The sequence below is a fragment of the Ambystoma mexicanum genome, chromosome 6q (genome assembly GCF_040938575.1).
Source record: "Ambystoma mexicanum isolate Mex_15411 chromosome 6q, UKY_AmexF1_1, whole genome shotgun sequence".
NCBI classification, from domain to species: domain Eukaryota; kingdom Metazoa; phylum Chordata; class Amphibia; order Caudata; family Ambystomatidae; genus Ambystoma; species Ambystoma mexicanum.
The window spans coordinates 1,627,780,004-1,627,800,834 of record NC_090937.1 but is presented as its reverse complement, the minus strand read 5'-3'; the positions used below and the strand labels follow the sequence as shown (position 1 = coordinate 1,627,800,834).

The window sequence follows — 20,831 nt, the reverse complement described above, 5'->3', positions numbered from 1 at the left end:
CCTTCGTCAGGGCTTTGTCGGGGAGGGGCCAGGAGCCCTGCTCGCTTCAATCCCCTCACCGATAGACAGTTGCAGAAACTAGGATGCAAGAACCTTTCCTGGATGGGGTTTTGATTTTCACGAAAAGTGTGTCAGCTTTGCTTTCAGCATGAGTCTGATTTCCAAAAAATGCATTTTGAACAATTTAAAGATTTGATCTGCGTTGGCCGGGAATCGAACCCGGGTCAACTGCTTGGAAGGCAGCTATGCTCACCACTATACCACCAACGCCTGCCTGTCTGGGCTATCTGATGGAGCGGCCCTTAGAAATAAGAATAAGTCATTGGCTGGGAATGAAAAAAGCTTGCGTTTGACGCAGAAGCAGTTCGCATCATGAGGTCTTGCCGGTCAGCCCAACATTTCCCCGGGACCCCTTAAAAAAGGAGCTTGGTTTTAAGTTTGGTTTGATTGAACAGTACATTTTGTTGGCTGGGCTGGGACCCTCTCCTATTTAGCGCAAGAGTGGAACGAGGCAGCAAGTTCAAGGAATGACATTGCATCCAGGCACTTACAGCTCTTTGTGCCCTAATGCCATGACACAAAAACATAATTTGAAAAAAGTTAGCAGAGGATGGTTTCGATCCATCGACCTCTGGGTTATGGGCCCAGCACGCTTCCGCTGCGCCACTCTGCTGGTTGGAGAACAAGAGCTTTTCTGGGCTTTTACAGCCTACAAACCGACAACCCTAGACCCAGTTTCGAGTGAAGCGGGCAGTAGGCCTTACAAAGCCAAACAACCTGCAACCACGCACTCCCATCCCATGGCCTTTTGCAGACAGGCCTCATTTCTCTAGCTCACACCCTAACTGCCAACACCCCTTCCCCTTCTCTCTCTGTCTCTCTCTCTCTGTCTCTCTCTCTCATTCTCTCTCTCTCGCAAATAGATACTTTACTTCCCAGGTGCAACAAAACAAGCCTTCTCGAGCTGGCAGATATGGGAAGGAAGGAAGGAAGGGCCAGTTTGGAAACTCAACTCAATTACCATAAATCCCCTGCTAAGGGTTATGGGAGGGAGGAATGAAGGAACTTTGCTTCAGGGAAAGGGCTGCTGCTGCTTCAGCATGTGAGGAGCGCAGCCACACGTTTCACCTTCTTCAGTATGTTGGTTTACAGGATGAGAGAGATCCTGAAACCTCACTCTAATAGGCTGAGGTGCTGTGCTCGGTGGCCTGCTGGGACCAAGGCCCGTCAGGGCAAGGCGAATAGGCCTTTGTCAGGCCTTCGTCAGGGCTTTGTCGGGGAGGGGCCAGGAGCCCTGCTCGCTTCAATCCCCTCACCGATAGACAGTTGCAGAAACTAGGATGCAAGAACCTTTCCTGGATGGGGTTTTGATTTTCACGAAAAGTGTGTCAGCTTTGCTTTCAGCATGAGTCTGATTTCCAAAAAATGCATTTTGAACAATTTAAAGATTTGATCTGCGTTGGCCGGGAATCGAACCCGGGTCAACTGCTTGGAAGGCAGCTATGCTCACCACTATACCACCAACGCCTGCCTGTCTGGGCTATCTGATGGAGCGGCCCTTAGAAATAAGAATAAGTCATTGGCTGGGAATGAAAAAAGCTTGCGTTTGACGCAGAAGCAGTTCGCATCATGAGGTCTTGCCGGTCAGCCCAACATTTCCCCGGGACCCCTTAAAAAAGGAGCTTGGTTTTAAGTTTGGTTTGATTGAACAGTACATTTTGTTGGCTGGGCTGGGACCCTCTCCTATTTAGCGCAAGAGTGGAACGAGGCAGCAAGTTCAAGGAATGACATTGCATCCAGGCACTTACAGCTCTTTGTGCCCTAATGCCATGACACAAAAACATAATTTGAAAAAAGTTAGCAGAGGATGGTTTCGATCCATCGACCTCTGGGTTATGGGCCCAGCACGCTTCCGCTGCGCCACTCTGCTGGTTGGAGAACAAGAGCTTTTCTGGGCTTTTACAGCCTACAAACCGACAACCCTAGACCCAGTTTCGAGTGAAGCGGGCAGTAGGCCTTACAAAGCCAAACAACCTGCAACCACGCACTCCCATCCCATGGCCTTTTGCAGACAGGCCTCATTTCTCTAGCTCACACCCTAACTGCCAACACCCCTTCCCCTTCTCTCTCTGTCTCTCTCTCTCTGTCTCTCTCTCTCATTCTCTCTCTCTCGCAAATAGATACTTTACTTCCCAGGTGCAACAAAACAAGCCTTCTCGAGCTGGCAGATATGGGAAGGAAGGAAGGAAGGGCCAGTTTGGAAACTCAACTCAATTACCATAAATCCCCTGCTAAGGGTTATGGGAGGGAGGAATGAAGGAACTTTGCTTCAGGGAAAGGGCTGCTGCTGCTTCAGCATGTGAGGAGCGCAGCCACACGTTTCACCTTCTTCAGTATGTTGGTTTACAGGATGAGAGAGATCCTGATACCTCACTCTAATAGGCTGAGGTGCTGTGCTCGGTGGCCTGCTGGGACCAAGGCCCGTCAGGGCAAGGCGAATAGGCCTTTGTCAGGCCTTCGTCAGGGCTTTGTCGGGGAGGGGCCAGGAGCCCTGCTCGCTTCAATCCCCTCACCGATAGACAGTTGCAGAAACTAGGATGCAAGAACCTTTCCTGGATGGGGTTTTGATTTTCACGAAAAGTGTGTCAGCTTTGCTTTCAGCATGAGTCTGATTTCCAAAAAATGCATTTTGAACAATTTAAAGATTTGATCTGCGTTGGCCGGGAATCGAACCCGGGTCAACTGCTTGGAAGGCAGCTATGCTCACCACTATACCACCAACGCCTGCCTGTCTGGGCTATCTGATGGAGCGGCCCTTAGAAATAAGAATAAGTCATTGGCTGGGAATGAAAAAAGCTTGCGTTTGACGCAGAAGCAGTTCGCATCATGAGGTCTTGCCGGTCAGCCCAACATTTCCCCGGGACCCCTTAAAAAAGGAGCTTGGTTTTAAGTTTGGTTTGATTGAACAGTACATTTTGTTGGCTGGGCTGGGACCCTCTCCTATTTAGCGCAAGAGTGGAACGAGGCAGCAAGTTCAAGGAATGACATTGCATCCAGGCACTTACAGCTCTTTGCGCCCTAATGCCATGACACAAAAACATAATTTGAAAAAAGTTAGCAGAGGATGGTTTCGATCCATCGACCTCTGGGTTATGGGCCCAGCACGCTTCCGCTGCGCCACTCTGCTGGTTGGAGAACAAGAGCTTTTCTGGGCTTTTACAGCCTACAAACCGACAACCCTAGACCCAGTTTCGAGTGAAGCGGGCAGTAGGCCTTACAAAGCCAAACAACCTGCAACCACGCACTCCCATCCCATGGCCTTTTGCAGACAGGCCTCATTTCTCTAGCTCACACCCTAACTGCCAACACCCCTTCCCCTTCTCTCTCTGTCTCTCTCTCTCTGTCTCTCTCTCTCATTCTCTCTCTCTCGCAAATAGATACTTTACTTCCCAGGTGCAACAAAACAAGCCTTCTCGAGCTGGCAGATATGGGAAGGAAGGAAGGAAGGGCCAGTTTGGAAACTCAACTCAATTACCATAAATCCCCTGCTAAGGGTTATGGGAGGGAGGAATGAAGGAACTTTGCTTCAGGGAAAGGGCTGCTGCTGCTTCAGCATGTGAGGAGCGCAGCCACACGTTTCACCTTCTTCAGTATGTTGGTTTACAGGATGAGAGAGATCCTGAAACCTCACTCTAATAGGCTGAGGTGCTGTGCTCGGTGGCCTGCTGGGACCAAGGCCCGTCAGGGCAAGGCGAATAGGCCTTTGTCAGGCCTTCGTCAGGGCTTTGTCGGGGAGGGGCCAGGAGCCCTGCTCGCTTCAATCCCCTCACCGATAGACAGTTGCAGAAACTAGGATGCAAGAACCTTTCCTGGATGGGGTTTTGATTTTCACGAAAAGTGTGTCAGCTTTGCTTTCAGCATGAGTCTGATTTCCAAAAAATGCATTTTGAACAATTTAAAGATTTGATCTGCGTTGGCCGGGAATCGAACCCGGGTCAACTGCTTGGAAGGCAGCTATGCTCACCACTATACCACCAACGCCTGCCTGTCTGGGCTATCTGATGGAGCGGCCCTTAGAAATAAGAATAAGTCATTGGCTGGGAATGAAAAAAGCTTGCGTTTGACGCAGAAGCAGTTCGCATCATGAGGTCTTGCCGGTCAGCCCAACATTTCCCCGGGACCCCTTAAAAAAGGAGCTTGGTTTTAAGTTTGGTTTGATTGAACAGTACATTTTGTTGGCTGGGCTGGGACCCTCTCCTATTTAGCGCAAGAGTGGAACGAGGCAGCAAGTTCAAGGAATGACATTGCATCCAGGCACTTACAGCTCTTTGTGCCCTAATGCCATGACACAAAAACATAATTTGAAAAAAGTTAGCAGAGGATGGTTTCGATCCATCGACCTCTGGGTTATGGGCCCAGCACGCTTCCGCTGCGCCACTCTGCTGGTTGGAGAACAAGAGCTTTTCTGGGCTTTTACAGCCTACAAACCGACAACCCTAGACCCAGTTTCGAGTGAAGCGGGCAGTAGGCCTTACAAAGCCAAACAACCTGCAACCACGCACTCCCATCCCATGGCCTTTTGCAGACAGGCCTCATTTCTCTAGCTCACACCCTAACTGCCAACACCCCTTCCCCTTCTCTCTCTGTCTCTCTCTCTCTGTCTCTCTCTCTCATTCTCTCTCTCTCGCAAATAGATACTTTACTTCCCAGGTGCAACAAAACAAGCCTTCTCGAGCTGGCAGATATGGGAAGGAAGGAAGGAAGGGCCAGTTTGGAAACTCAACTCAATTACCATAAATCCCCTGCTAAGGGTTATGGGAGGGAGGAATGAAGGAACTTTGCTTCAGGGAAAGGGCTGCTGCTGCTTCAGCATGTGAGGAGCGCAGCCACACGTTTCACCTTCTTCAGTATGTTGGTTTACAGGATGAGAGAGATCCTGAAACCTCACTCTAATAGGCTGAGGTGCTGTGCTCGGTGGCCTGCTGGGACCAAGGCCCGTCAGGGCAAGGCGAATAGGCCTTTGTCAGGCCTTCGTCAGGGCTTTGTCGGGGAGGGGCCAGGAGCCCTGCTCGCTTCAATCCCCTCACCGATAGACAGTTGCAGAAACTAGGATGCAAGAACCTTTCCTGGATGGGGTTTTGATTTTCACGAAAAGTGTGTCAGCTTTGCTTTCAGCATGAGTCTGATTTCCAAAAAATGCATTTTGAACAATTTAAAGATTTGATCTGCGTTGGCCGGGAATCGAACCCGGGTCAACTGCTTGGAAGGCAGCTATGCTCACCACTATACCACCAACGCCTGCCTGTCTGGGCTATCTGATGGAGCGGCCCTTAGAAATAAGAATAAGTCATTGGCTGGGAATGAAAAAAGCTTGCGTTTGACGCAGAAGCAGTTCGCATCATGAGGTCTTGCCGGTCAGCCCAACATTTCCCCGGGACCCCTTAAAAAAGGAGCTTGGTTTTAAGTTTGGTTTGATTGAACAGTACATTTTGTTGGCTGGGCTGGGACCCTCTCCTATTTAGCGCAAGAGTGGAACGAGGCAGCAAGTTCAAGGAATGACATTGCATCCAGGCACTTACAGCTCTTTGTGCCCTAATGCCATGACACAAAAACATAATTTGAAAAAAGTTAGCAGAGGATGGTTTCGATCCATCGACCTCTGGGTTATGGGCCCAGCACGCTTCCGCTGCGCCACTCTGCTGGTTGGAGAACAAGAGCTTTTCTGGGCTTTTACAGCCTACAAACCGACAACCCTAGACCCAGTTTCGAGTGAAGCGGGCAGTAGGCCTTACAAAGCCAAACAACCTGCAACCACGCACTCCCATCCCAAGGCCTTTTGCAGACAGGCCTCATTTCTCTAGCTCACACCCTAACTGCCAACACCCCTTCCCCTTCTCTCTCTGTCTCTCTCTCTCTGTCTCTCTCTCTCATTCTCTCTCTCTCGCAAATAGATACTTTACTTCCCAGGTGCAACAAAACAAGCCTTCTCGAGCTGGCAGATATGGGAAGGAAGGAAGGAAGGGCCAGTTTGGAAACTCAACTCAATTACCATAAATCCCCTGCTAAGGGTTATGGGAGGGAGGAATGAAGGAACTTTGCTTCAGGGAAAGGGCTGCTGCTGCTTCAGCATGTGAGGAGCGCAGCCACACGTTTCACCTTCTTCAGTATGTTGGTTTACAGGATGAGAGAGATCCTGAAACCTCACTCTAATAGGCTGAGGTGCTGTGCTCGGTGGCCTGCTGGGACCAAGGCCCGTCAGGGCAAGGCGAATAGGCCTTTGTCAGGCCTTCGTCAGGGCTTTGTCGGGGAGGGGCCAGGAGCCCTGCTCGCTTCAATCCCCTCACCGATAGACAGTTGCAGAAACTAGGATGCAAGAACCTTTCCTGGATGGGGTTTTGATTTTCACGAAAAGTGTGTCAGCTTTGCTTTCAGCATGAGTCTGATTTCCAAAAAATGCATTTTGAACAATTTAAAGATTTGATCTGCGTTGGCCGGGAATCGAACCCGGGTCAACTGCTTGGAAGGCAGCTATGCTCACCACTATACCACCAACGCCTGCCTGTCTGGGCTATCTGATGGAGCGGCCCTTAGAAATAAGAATAAGTCATTGGCTGGGAATGAAAAAAGCTTGCGTTTGACGCAGAAGCAGTTCGCATCATGAGGTCTTGCCGGTCAGCCCAACATTTCCCCGGGACCCCTTAAAAAAGGAGCTTGGTTTTAAGTTTGGTTTGATTGAACAGTACATTTTGTTGGCTGGGCTGGGACCCTCTCCTATTTAGCGCAAGAGTGGAACGAGGCAGCAAGTTCAAGGAATGACATTGCATCCAGGCACTTACAGCTCTTTGTGCCCTAATGCCATGACACAAAAACATAATTTGAAAAAAGTTAGCAGAGGATGGTTTCGATCCATCGACCTCTGGGTTATGGGCCCAGCACGCTTCCGCTGCGCCACTCTGCTGGTTGGAGAACAAGAGCTTTTCTGGGCTTTTACAGCCTACAAACCGACAACCCTAGACCCAGTTTCGAGTGAAGCGGGCAGTAGGCCTTACAAAGCCAAACAACCTGCAACCACGCACTCCCATCCCATGGCCTTTTGCAGACAGGCCTCATTTCTCTAGCTCACACCCTAACTGCCAACACCCCTTCCCCTTCTCTCTCTGTCTCTCTCTCTCTGTCTCTCTCTCTCATTCTCTCTCTCTCGCAAATAGATACTTTACTTCCCAGGTGCAACAAAACAAGCCTTCTCGAGCTGGCAGATATGGGAAGGAAGGAAGGAAGGGCCAGTTTGGAAACTCAACTCAATTACCATAAATCCCCTGCTAAGGGTTATGGGAGGGAGGAATGAAGGAACTTTGCTTCAGGGAAAGGGCTGCTGCTGCTTCAGCATGTGAGGAGCGCAGCCACACGTTTCACCTTCTTCAGTATGTTGGTTTACAGGATGAGAGAGATCCTGAAACCTCACTCTAATAGGCTGAGGTGCTGTGCTCGGTGGCCTGCTGGGACCAAGGCCCGTCAGGGCAAGGCGAATAGGCCTTTGTCAGGCCTTCGTCAGGGCTTTGTCGGGGAGGGGCCAGGAGCCCTGCTCGCTTCAATCCCCTCACCGATAGACAGTTGCAGAAACTAGGATGCAAGAACCTTTCCTGGATGGGGTTTTGATTTTCACGAAAAGTGTGTCAGCTTTGCTTTCAGCATGAGTCTGATTTCCAAAAAATGCATTTTGAACAATTTAAAGATTTGATCTGCGTTGGCCGGGAATCGAACCCGGGTCAACTGCTTGGAAGGCAGCTATGCTCACCACTATACCACCAACGCCTGCCTGTCTGGGCTATCTGATGGAGCGGCCCTTAGAAATAAGAATAAGTCATTGGCTGGGAATGAAAAAAGCTTGCGTTTGACGCAGAAGCAGTTCGCATCATGAGGTCTTGCCGGTCAGCCCAACATTTCCCCGGGACCCCTTAAAAAAGGAGCTTGGTTTTAAGTTTGGTTTGATTGAACAGTACATTTTGTTGGCTGGGCTGGGACCCTCTCCTATTTAGCGCAAGAGTGGAACGAGGCAGCAAGTTCAAGGAATGACATTGCATCCAGGCACTTACAGCTCTTTGTGCCCTAATGCCATGACACAAAAACATAATTTGAAAAAAGTTAGCAGAGGATGGTTTCGATCCATCGACCTCTGGGTTATGGGCCCAGCACGCTTCCGCTGCGCCACTCTGCTGGTTGGAGAACAAGAGCTTTTCTGGGCTTTTACAGCCTACAAACCGACAACCCTAGACCCAGTTTCGAGTGAAGCGGGCAGTAGGCCTTACAAAGCCAAACAACCTGCAACCACGCACTTCCATCCCATGGCCTTTTGCAGACAGGCCTCATTTCTCTAGCTCACACCCTAACTGCCAACACCCCTTCCCCTTCTCTCTCTGTCTCTCTCTCTCTGTCTCTCTCTCTCATTCTCTCTCTCTTGCAAATAGATACTTTACTTCCCAGGTGCAACAAAACAAGCCTTCTCGAGCTGGCAGATATGGGAAGGAAGGAAGGAAGGGCCAGTTTGGAAACTCAACTCAATTACCATAAATCCCCTGCTAAGGGTTATGGGAGGGAGGAATGAAGGAACTTTGCTTCAGGGAAAGGGCTGCTGCTGCTTCAGCATGTGAGGAGCGCAGCCACACGTTTCACCTTCTTCAGTATGTTGGTTTACAGGATGAGAGAGATCCTGAAACCTCACTCTAATAGGCTGAGGTGCTGTGCTCGGTGGCCTGCTGGGACCAAGGCCCGTCAGGGCAAGGCGAATAGGCCTTTGTCAGGCCTTCGTCAGGGCTTTGTCGGGGAGGGGCCAGGAGCCCTGCTCGCTTCAATCCCCTCACCGATAGACAGTTGCAGAAACTAGGATGCAAGAACCTTTCCTGGATGGGGTTTTGATTTTCACGAAAAGTGTGTCAGCTTTGCTTTCAGCATGAGTCTGATTTCCAAAAAATGCATTTTGAACAATTTAAAGATTTGATCTGCGTTGGCCGGGAATCGAACCCGGGTCAACTGCTTGGAAGGCAGCTATGCTCACCACTATACCACCAACGCCTGCCTGTCTGGGCTATCTGATGGAGCGGCCCTTAGAAATAAGAATAAGTCATTGGCTGGGAATGAAAAAAGCTTGCGTTTGACGCAGAAGCAGTTCGCATCATGAGGTCTTGCCGGTCAGCCCAACATTTCCCCGGGACCCCTTAAAAAAGGAGCTTGGTTTTAAGTTTGGTTTGATTGAACAGTACATTTTGTTGGCTGGGCTGGGACCCTCTCCTATTTAGCGCAAGAGTGGAACGAGGCAGCAAGTTCAAGGAATGACATTGCATCCAGGCACTTACAGCTCTTTGTGCCCTAATGCCATGACACAAAAACATAATTTGAAAAAAGTTAGCAGAGGATGGTTTCGATCCATCGACCTCTGGGTTATGGGCCCAGCACGCTTCCGCTGCGCCACTCTGCTGGTTGGAGAACAAGAGCTTTTCTGGGCTTTTACAGCCTACAAACCGACAACCCTAGACCCAGTTTCGAGTGAAGCGGGCAGTAGGCCTTACAAAGCCAAACAACCTGCAACCACGCACTCCCATCCCATGGCCTTTTGCAGACAGGCCTCATTTCTCTAGCTCACACCCTAACTGCCAACACCCCTTCCCCTTCTCTCTCTGTCTCTCTCTCTCTGTCTCTCTCTCTCATTCTCTCTCTCTCGCAAATAGATACTTTACTTCCCAGGTGCAACAAAACAAGCCTTCTCGAGCTGGCAGATATGGGAAGGAAGGAAGGAAGGGCCAGTTTGGAAACTCAACTCAATTACCATAAATCCCCTGCTAAGGGTTATGGGAGGGAGGAATGAAGGAACTTTGCTTCAGGGAAAGGGCTGCTGCTGCTTCAGCATGTGAGGAGCGCAGCCACACGTTTCACCTTCTTCAGTATGTTGGTTTACAGGATGAGAGAGATCCTGAAACCTCACTCTAATAGGCTGAGGTGCTGTGCTCGGTGGCCTGCTGGGACCAAGGCCCGTCAGGGCAAGGCGAATAGGCCTTTGTCAGGCCTTCGTCAGGGCTTTGTCGGGGAGGGGCCAGGAGCCCTGCTCGCTTCAATCCCCTCACCGATAGACAGTTGCAGAAACTAGGATGCAAGAACCTTTCCTGGATGGGGTTTTGATTTTCACGAAAAGTGTGTCAGCTTTGCTTTCAGCATGAGTCTGATTTCCAAAAAATGCATTTTGAACAATTTAAAGATTTGATCTGCGTTGGCCGGGAATCGAACCCGGGTCAACTGCTTGGAAGGCAGCTATGCTCACCACTATACCACCAACGCCTGCCTGTCTGGGCTATCTGATGGAGCGGCCCTTAGAAATAAGAATAAGTCATTGGCTGGGAATGAAAAAAGCTTGCGTTTGACGCAGAAGCAGTTCGCATCATGAGGTCTTGCCGGTCAGCCCAACATTTCCCCGGGACCCCTTAAAAAAGGAGCTTGGTTTTAAGTTTGGTTTGATTGAACAGTACATTTTGTTGGCTGGGCTGGGACCCTCTCCTATTTAGCGCAAGAGTGGAACGAGGCAGCAAGTTCAAGGAATGACATTGCATCCAGGCACTTACAGCTCTTTGTGCCCTAATGCCATGACACAAAAACATAATTTGAAAAAAGTTAGCAGAGGATGGTTTCGATCCATCGACCTCTGGGTTATGGGCCCAGCACGCTTCCGCTGCGCCACTCTGCTGGTTGGAGAACAAGAGCTTTTCTGGGCTTTTACAGCCTACAAACCGACAACCCTAGACCCAGTTTCGAGTGAAGCGGGCAGTAGGCCTTACAAAGCCAAACAACCTGCAACCACGCACTCCCATCCCATGGCCTTTTGCAGACAGGCCTCATTTCTCTAGCTCACACCCTAACTGCCAACACCCCTTCCCCTTCTCTCTCTGTCTCTCTCTCTCTGTCTCTCTCTCTCATTCTCTCTCTCTCGCAAATAGATACTTTACTTCCCAGGTGCAACAAAACAAGCCTTCTCGAGCTGGCAGATATGGGAAGGAAGGAAGGAAGGGCCAGTTTGGAAACTCAACTCAATTACCATAAATCCCCTGCTAAGGGTTATGGGAGGGAGGAATGAAGGAACTTTGCTTCAGGGAAAGGGCTGCTGCTGCTTCAGCATGTGAGGAGCGCAGCCACACGTTTCACCTTCTTCAGTATGTTGGTTTACAGGATGAGAGAGATCCTGAAACCTCACTCTAATAGGCTGAGGTGCTGTGCTCGGTGGCCTGCTGGGACCAAGGCCCGTCAGGGCAAGGCGAATAGGCCTTTGTCAGGCCTTCGTCAGGGCTTTGTCGGGGAGGGGCCAGGAGCCCTGCTCGCTTCAATCCCCTCACCGATAGACAGTTGCAGAAACTAGGATGCAAGAACCTTTCCTGGATGGGGTTTTGATTTTCACGAAAAGTGTGTCAGCTTTGCTTTCAGCATGAGTCTGATTTCCAAAAAATGCATTTTGAACAATTTAAAGATTTGATCTGCGTTGGCCGGGAATCGAACCCGGGTCAACTGCTTGGAAGGCAGCTATGCTCACCACTATACCACCAACGCCTGCCTGTCTGGGCTATCTGATGGAGCGGCCCTTAGAAATAAGAATAAGTCATTGGCTGGGAATGAAAAAAGCTTGCGTTTGACGCAGAAGCAGTTCGCATCATGAGGTCTTGCCGGTCAGCCCAACATTTCCCCGGGACCCCTTAAAAAAGGAGCTTGGTTTTAAGTTTGGTTTGATTGAACAGTACATTTTGTTGGCTGGGCTGGGACCCTCTCCTATTTAGCGCAAGAGTGGAACGAGGCAGCAAGTTCAAGGAATGACATTGCATCCAGGCACTTACAGCTCTTTGTGCCCTAATGCCATGACACAAAAACATAATTTGAAAAAAGTTAGCAGAGGATGGTTTCGATCCATCGACCTCTGGGTTATGGGCCCAGCACGCTTCCGCTGCGCCACTCTGCTGGTTGGAGAACAAGAGCTTTTCTGGGCTTTTACAGCCTACAAACCGACAACCCTAGACCCAGTTTCGAGTGAAGCGGGCAGTAGGCCTTACAAAGCCAAACAACCTGCAACCACGCACTCCCATCCCATGGCCTTTTGCAGACAGGCCTCATTTCTCTAGCTCACACCCTAACTGCCAACACCCCTTCCCCTTCTCTCTCTGTCTCTCTCTCTCTGTCTCTCTCTCTCATTCTCTCTCTCTCGCAAATAGATACTTTACTTCCCAGGTGCAACAAAACAAGCCTTCTCGAGCTGGCAGATATGGGAAGGAAGGAAGGAAGGGCCAGTTTGGAAACTCAACTCAATTACCATAAATCCCCTGCTAAGGGTTATGGGAGGGAGGAATGAAGGAACTTTGCTTCAGGGAAAGGGCTGCTGCTGCTTCAGCATGTGAGGAGCGCAGCCACACGTTTCACCTTCTTCAGTATGTTGGTTTACAGGATGAGAGAGATCCTGAAACCTCACTCTAATAGGCTGAGGTGCTGTGCTCGGTGGCCTGCTGGGACCAAGGCCCGTCAGGGCAAGGCGAATAGGCCTTTGTCAGGCCTTCGTCAGGGCTTTGTCGGGGAGGGGCCAGGAGCCCTGCTCGCTTCAATCCCCTCACCGATAGACAGTTGCAGAAACTAGGATGCAAGAACCTTTCCTGGATGGGGTTTTGATTTTCACGAAAAGTGTGTCAGCTTTGCTTTCAGCATGAGTCTGATTTCCAAAAAATGCATTTTGAACAATTTAAAGATTTGATCTGCGTTGGCCGGGAATCGAACCCGGGTCAACTGCTTGGAAGGCAGCTATGCTCACCACTATACCACCAACGCCTGCCTGTCTGGGCTATCTGATGGAGCGGCCCTTAGAAATAAGAATAAGTCATTGGCTGGGAATGAAAAAAGCTTGCGTTTGACGCAGAAGCAGTTCGCATCATGAGGTCTTGCCGGTCAGCCCAACATTTCCCCGGGACCCCTTAAAAAAGGAGCTTGGTTTTAAGTTTGGTTTGATTGAACAGTACATTTTGTTGGCTGGGCTGGGACCCTCTCCTATTTAGCGCAAGAGTGGAACGAGGCAGCAAGTTCAAGGAATGACATTGCATCCAGGCACTTACAGCTCTTTGTGCCCTAATGCCATGACACAAAAACATAATTTGAAAAAAGTTAGCAGAGGATGGTTTCGATCCATCGACCTCTGGGTTATGGGCCCAGCACGCTTCCGCTGCGCCACTCTGCTGGTTGGAGAACAAGAGCTTTTCTGGGCTTTTACAGCCTACAAACCGACAACCCTAGACCCAGTTTCGAGTGAAGCGGGCAGTAGGCCTTACAAAGCCAAACAACCTGCAACCACGCACTCCCATCCCATGGCCTTTTGCAGACAGGCCTCATTTCTCTAGCTCACACCCTAACTGCCAACACCCCTTCCCCTTCTCTCTCTGTCTCTCTCTCTCTGTCTCTCTCTCTCATTCTCTCTCTCTCGCAAATAGATACTTTACTTCCCAGGTGCAACAAAACAAGCCTTCTCGAGCTGGCAGATATGGGAAGGAAGGAAGGAAGGGCCAGTTTGGAAACTCAACTCAATTACCATAAATCCCCTGCTAAGGGTTATGGGAGGGAGGAATGAAGGAACTTTGCTTCAGGGAAAGGGCTGCTGCTGCTTCAGCATGTGAGGAGCGCAGCCACACGTTTCACCTTCTTCAGTATGTTGGTTTACAGGATGAGAGAGATCCTGAAACCTCACTCTAATAGGCTGAGGTGCTGTGCTCGGTGGCCTGCTGGGACCAAGGCCCGTCAGGGCAAGGCGAATAGGCCTTTGTCAGGCCTTCGTCAGGGCTTTGTCGGGGAGGGGCCAGGAGCCCTGCTCGCTTCAATCCCCTCACCGATAGACAGTTGCAGAAACTAGGATGCAAGAACCTTTCCTGGATGGGGTTTTGATTTTCACGAAAAGTGTGTCAGCTTTGCTTTCAGCATGAGTCTGATTTCCAAAAAATGCATTTTGAACAATTTAAAGATTTGATCTGCGTTGGCCGGGAATCGAACCCGGGTCAACTGCTTGGAAGGCAGCTATGCTCACCACTATACCACCAACGCCTGCCTGTCTGGGCTATCTGATGGAGCGGCCCTTAGAAATAAGAATAAGTCATTGGCTGGGAATGAAAAAAGCTTGCGTTTGACGCAGAAGCAGTTCGCATCATGAGGTCTTGCCGGTCAGCCCAACATTTCCCCGGGACCCCTTAAAAAAGGAGCTTGGTTTTAAGTTTGGTTTGATTGAACAGTACATTTTGTTGGCTGGGCTGGGACCCTCTCCTATTTAGCGCAAGAGTGGAACGAGGCAGCAAGTTCAAGGAATGACATTGCATCCAGGCACTTACAGCTCTTTGTGCCCTAATGCCATGACACAAAAACATAATTTGAAAAAAGTTAGCAGAGGATGGTTTCGATCCATCGACCTCTGGGTTATGGGCCCAGCACGCTTCCGCTGCGCCACTCTGCTGGTTGGAGAACAAGAGCTTTTCTGGGCTTTTACAGCCTACAAACCGACAACCCTAGACCCAGTTTCGAGTGAAGCGGGCAGTAGGCCTTACAAAGCCAAACAACCTGCAACCACGCACTCCCATCCCATGGCCTTTTGCAGACAGGCCTCATTTCTCTAGCTCACACCCTAACTGCCAACACCCCTTCCCCTTCTCTCTCTGTCTCTCTCTCTCTGTCTCTCTCTCTCATTCTCTCTCTCTCGCAAATAGATACTTTACTTCCCAGGTGCAACAAAACAAGCCTTCTCGAGCTGGCAGATATGGGAAGGAAGGAAGGAAGGGCCAGTTTGGAAACTCAACTCAATTACCATAAATCCCCTGCTAAGGGTTATGGGAGGGAGGAATGAAGGAACTTTGCTTCAGGGAAAGGGCTGCTGCTGCTTCAGCATGTGAGGAGCGCAGCCACACGTTTCACCTTCTTCAGTATGTTGGTTTACAGGATGAGAGAGATCCTGAAACCTCACTCTAATAGGCTGAGGTGCTGTGCTCGGTGGCCTGCTGGGACCAAGGCCCGTCAGGGCAAGGCGAATAGGCCTTTGTCAGGCCTTCGTCAGGGCTTTGTCGGGGAGGGGCCAGGAGCCCTGCTCGCTTCAATCCCCTCACCGATAGACAGTTGCAGAAACTAGGATGCAAGAACCTTTCCTGGATGGGGTTTTGATTTTCACGAAAAGTGTGTCAGCTTTGCTTTCAGCATGAGTCTGATTTCCAAAAAATGCATTTTGAACAATTTAAAGATTTGATCTGCGTTGGCCGGGAATCGAACCCGGGTCAACTGCTTGAAAGGCAGCTATGCTCACCACTATACCACCAACGCCTGCCTGTCTGGGCTATCTGATGGAGCGGCCCTTAGAAATAAGAATAAGTCATTGGCTGGGAATGAAAAAAGCTTGCGTTTGACGCAGAAGCAGTTCGCATCATGAGGTCTTGCCGGTCAGCCCAACATTTCCCCGGGACCCCTTAAAAAAGGAGCTTGGTTTTAAGTTTGGTTTGATTGAACAGTACATTTTGTTGGCTGGGCTGGGACCCTCTCCTATTTAGCGCAAGAGTGGAACGAGGCAGCAAGTTCAAGGAATGACATTGCATCCAGGCACTTACAGCTCTTTGTGCCCTAATGCCATGACACAAAAACATAATTTGAAAAAAGTTAGCAGAGGATGGTTTCGATCCATCGACCTCTGGGTTATGGGCCCAGCACGCTTCCGCTGCGCCACTCTGCTGGTTGGAGAACAAGAGCTTTTCTGGGCTTTTACAGCCTACAAACCGACAACCCTAGACCCAGTTTCGAGTGAAGCGGGCAGTAGGCCTTACAAAGCCAAACAACCTGCAACCACGCACTCCCATCCCATGGCCTTTTGCAGACAGGCCTCATTTCTCTAGCTCACACCCTAACTGCCAACACCCCTTCCCCTTCTCTCTCTGTCTCTCTCTCTCTGTCTCTCTCTCTCATTCTCTCTCTCTCGCAAATAGATACTTTACTTCCCAGGTGCAACAAAACAAGCCTTCTCGAGCTGGCAGATATGGGAAGGAAGGAAGGAAGGGCCAGTTTGGAAACTCAACTCAATTACCATAAATCCCCTGCTAAGGGTTATGGGAGGGAGGAATGAAGGAACTTTGCTTCAGGGAAAGGGCTGCTGCTGCTTCAGCATGTGAGGAGCGCAGCCACACGTTTCACCTTCTTCAGTATGTTGGTTTACAGGATGAGAGAGATCCTGATACCTCACTCTAATAGGCTGAGGTGCTGTGCTCGGTGGCCTGCTGGGACCAAGGCCCGTCAGGGCAAGGCGAATAGGCCTTTGTCAGGCCTTCGTCAGGGCTTTGTCGGGGAGGGGCCAGGAGCCCTGCTCGCTTCAATCCCCTCACCGATAGACAGTTGCAGAAACTAGGATGCAAGAACCTTTCCTGGATGGGGTTTTGATTTTCACGAAAAGTGTGTCAGCTTTGCTTTCAGCATGAGTCTGATTTCCAAAAAATGCATTTTGAACAATTTAAAGATTTGATCTGCGTTGGCCGGGAATCGAACCCGGGTCAACTGCTTGGAAGGCAGCTATGCTCACCACTATACCACCAACGCCTGCCTGTCTGGGCTATCTGATGGAGCGGCCCTTAGAAATAAGAATAAGTCATTGGCTGGGAATGAAAAAAGCTTGCGTTTGACGCAGAAGCAGTTCGCATCATGAGGTCTTGCCGGTCAGCCCAACATTTCCCCGGGACCCCTTAAAAAAGGAGCTTGGTTTTAAGTTTGGTTTGATTGAACAGTACATTTTGTTGGCTGGGCTGGGACCCTCTCCTATTTAGCGCAAGAGTGGAACGAGGCAGCAAGTTCAAGGAATGACATTGCATCCAGGCACTTACAGCTCTTTGCGCCCTAATGCCATGACACAAAAACATAATTTGAAAAAAGTTAGCAGAGGATGGTTTCGATCCATCGACCTCTGGGTTATGGGCCCAGCACGCTTCCGCTGCGCCACTCTGCTGGTTGGAGAACAAGAGCTTTTCTGGGCTTTTACAGCCTACAAACCGACAACCCTAGACCCAGTTTCGAGTGAAGCGGGCAGTAGGCCTTACAAAGCCAAACAACCTGCAACCACGCACTCCCATCCCATGGCCTTTTGCAGACAGGCCTCATTTCTCTAGCTCACACCCTAACTGCCAACACCCCTTCCCCTTCTCTCTCTGTCTCTCTCTCTCTGTCTCTCTCTCTCATTCTCTCTCTCTCGCAAATAGATACTTTACTTCCCAGGTGCAACAAAACAAGCCTTCTCGAGCTGGCAGATATGGGAAGGAAGGAAGGAAGGGCCAGTTTGGAAACTCAACTCAATTACCATAAATCCCCTGCTAAGGGTTATGGGAGGGAGGAATGAAGGAACTTTGCTTCAGGGAAAGGGCTGCTGCTGCTTCAGCATGTGAGGAGCGCAGCCACACGTTTCACCTTCTTCAGTATGTTGGTTTACAGGATGAGAGAGATCCTGAAACCTCACTCTAATAGGCTGAGGTGCTGTGCTCGGTGGCCTGCTGGGACCAAGGCCCGTCAGGGCAAGGCGAATAGGCCTTTGTCAGGCCTTCGTCAGGGCTTTGTCGGGGAGGGGCCAGGAGCCCTGCTCGCTTCAATCCCCTCACCGATAGACAGTTGCAGAAACTAGGATGCAAGAACCTTTCCTGGATGGGGTTTTGATTTTCACGAAAAGTGTGTCAGCTTTGCTTTCAGCATGAGTCTGATTTCCAAAAAATGCATTTTGAACAATTTAAAGATTTGATCTGCGTTGGCCGGGAATCGAACCCGGGTCAACTGCTTGGAAGGCAGCTATGCTCACCACTATACCACCAACGCCTGCCTGTCTGGGCTATCTGATGGAGCGGCCCTTAGAAATAAGAATAAGTCATTGGCTGGGAATGAAAAAAGCTTGCGTTTGACGCAGAAGCAGTTCGCATCATGAGGTCTTGCCGGTCAGCCCAACATTTCCCCGGGACCCCTTAAAAAAGGAGCTTGGTTTTAAGTTTGGTTTGATTGAACAGTACATTTTGTTGGCTGGGCTGGGACCCTCTCCTATTTAGCGCAAGAGTGGAACGAGGCAGCAAGTTCAAGGAATGACATTGCATCCAGGCACTTACAGCTCTTTGTGCCCTAATGCCATGACACAAAAACATAATTTGAAAAAAGTTAGCAGAGGATGGTTTCGATCCATCGACCTCTGGGTTATGGGCCCAGCACGCTTCCGCTGCGCCACTCTGCTGGTTGGAGAACAAGAGCTTTTCTGGGCTTTTACAGCCTACAAACCGACAACCCTAGACCCAGTTTCGAGTGAAGCGGGCAGTAGGCCTTACAAAGCCAAACAACCTGCAACCACGCACTCCCATCCCATGGCCTTTTGCAGACAGGCCTCATTTCTCTAGCTCACACCCTAACTGCCAACACCCCTTCCCCTTCTCTCTCTGTCTCTCTCTCTCTGTCTCTCTCTCTCATTCTCTCTCTCTCGCAAATAGATACTTTACTTCCCAGGTGCAACAAAACAAGCCTTCTCGAGCTGGCAGATATGGGAAGGAAGGAAGGAAGGGCCAGTTTGGAAACTCAACTCAATTACCATAAATCCCCTGCTAAGGGTTATGGGAGGGAGGAATGAAGGAACTTTGCTTCAGGGAAAGGGCTGCTGCTGCTTCAGCATGTGAGGAGCGCAGCCACACGTTTCACCTTCTTCAGTATGTTGGTTTACAGGATGAGAGAGATCCTGAAACCTCACTCTAATAGGCTGAGGTGCTGTGCTCGGTGGCCTGCTGGGACCAAGGCCCGTCAGGGCAAGGCGAATAGGCCTTTGTCAGGCCTTCGTCAGGGCTTTGTCGGGGAGGGGCCAGGAGCCCTGCTCGCTTCAATCCCCTCACCGATAGACAGTTGCAGAAACTAGGATGCAAGAACCTTTCCTGGATGGGGTTTTGATTTTCACGAAAAGTGTGTCAGCTTTGCTTTCAGCATGAGTCTGATTTCCAAAAAATGCATTTTGAACAATTTAAAGATTTGATCTGCGTTGGCCGGGAATCGAACCCGGGTCAACTGCTTGGAAGGCAGCTATGCTCACCACTATACCACCAACGCCTGCCTGTCTGGGCTATCTGATGGAGCGGCCCTTAGAAATAAGAATAAGTCATTGGCTGGGAATGAAAAAAGCTTGCGTTTGACGCAGAAGCAGTTCGCATCATGAGGTCTTGCCGGTCAGCCCAACATTTCCCCGGGACCCCTTAAAAAAGGAGCTTGGTTTTAAGTTTGGTTTGATTGAACAGTACATTTTGTTGGCTGGGCTGGGACCCTCTCCTATTTAGCGCAAGAGTGGAACGAGGCAGCAAGTTCAAGGAATGACATTGCATCCAGGCACTTACAGCTCTTTGTGCCCTAATGCCATGACACAAAAACATAATTTGAAAAAAGTTAGCAGAGGATGGTTTCGATCCATCGACCTCTGGGTTATGGGCCCAGCACGCTTCCGCTGCGCCACTCTGCTGGTTGGAGAACAAGAGCTTTTCTGGGCTTTTACAGCCTACAAACCGACAACCCTAGACCCAGTTTCGAGTGAAGCGGGCAGTAGGCCTTACAAAGCCAAACAACCTGCAACCACGCACTCCCATCCCAAGGCCTTTTGCAGACAGGCCTCATTTCTCTAGCTCACACCCTAACTGCCAACACCCCTTCCCCTTCTCTCTCTGTCTCTCTCTCTCTGTCTCTCTCTCTCATTCTCTCTCTCTCGCAAATAGATACTTTACTTCCCAGGTGCAACAAAACAAGCCTTCTCGAGCTGGCAGATATGGGAAGGAAGGAAGGAAGGGCCAGTTTGGAAACTCAACTCAATTACCATAAATCCCCTGCTAAGGGTTATGGGAGGGAGGAATGAAGGAACTTTGCTTCAGGGAAAGGGCTGCTGCTGCTTCAGCATGTGAGGAGCGCAGCCACACGTTTCACCTTCTTCAGTATGTTGGTTTACAGGATGAGAGAGATCCTGAAACCTCACTCTAATAGGCTGAGGTGCTGTGCTCGGTGGCCTGCTGGGACCAAGGCCCGTCAGGGCAAGGCGAATAGGCCTTTGTCAGGCCTTCGTCAGGGCTTTGTCGGGGAGGGGCCAGGAGCCCTGCTCGCTTCAATCCCCTCACCGATAGACAGTTGCAGAAACTAGGATGCAAGAACCTTTCCTGGATGGGGTTTTGATTTTCACGAAAAGTGTGTCAGCTTTGCTTTCAGCATGAGTCTGATTTCCAAAAAATGCATTTTGAACAATTTAAAGATTTGATCTGCGTTGGCCGGGAATCGAACCCGGGTCAACTGCTTGGAAGGCAGCTATGCTCACCACTATACCACCAACGCCTGCCTGTCTGGGCTATCTGATGGAGCGGCCCTTAGAAATAAGAATAAGTCATTGGCTGGGAATGAAAAAAGCTTGCGTTTGACGCAGAAGCAGTTCGCATCATGAGGTCTTGCCGGTCAGCCCAACATTTCCCCGGGACCCCTTAAAAAAGGAGCTTGGTTTTAAGTTTGGTTTGATTGAACAGTACATTTTGTTGGCTGGGCTGGGACCCTCTCCTATTTAGCGCAAGAGTGGAACGAGGCAGCAAGTTCAAGGAATGACATTGCATCCAGGCACTTACAGCTCTTTGTGCCCTAATGCCATGACACAAAAACATAATTTGAAAAAAGTTAGCAGAGGATGGTTTCGATCCATCGACCTCTGGGTTATGGGCCCAGCACGCTTCCGCTGCGCCACTCTGCTGGTTGGAGAACAAGAGCTTTTCTGGGCTTTTACAGCCTACAAACCG

The 20,831-nt window shown here is 50.1% G+C and overlaps 1 non-coding gene across 1 annotated transcript; it reads right to left on the bottom strand.

The window, feature by feature from the left end:
• Positions 1 to 15,282: 15,282 nt before the first annotated feature.
• Positions 15,283 to 15,354, bottom strand: TRNAE-UUC (transfer RNA glutamic acid (anticodon UUC)). Its single transcript has one exon. It is a non-coding gene; the product is annotated as a tRNA-Glu (tRNA).
• Positions 15,355 to 20,831: the final 5,477 nt, after the last annotated feature.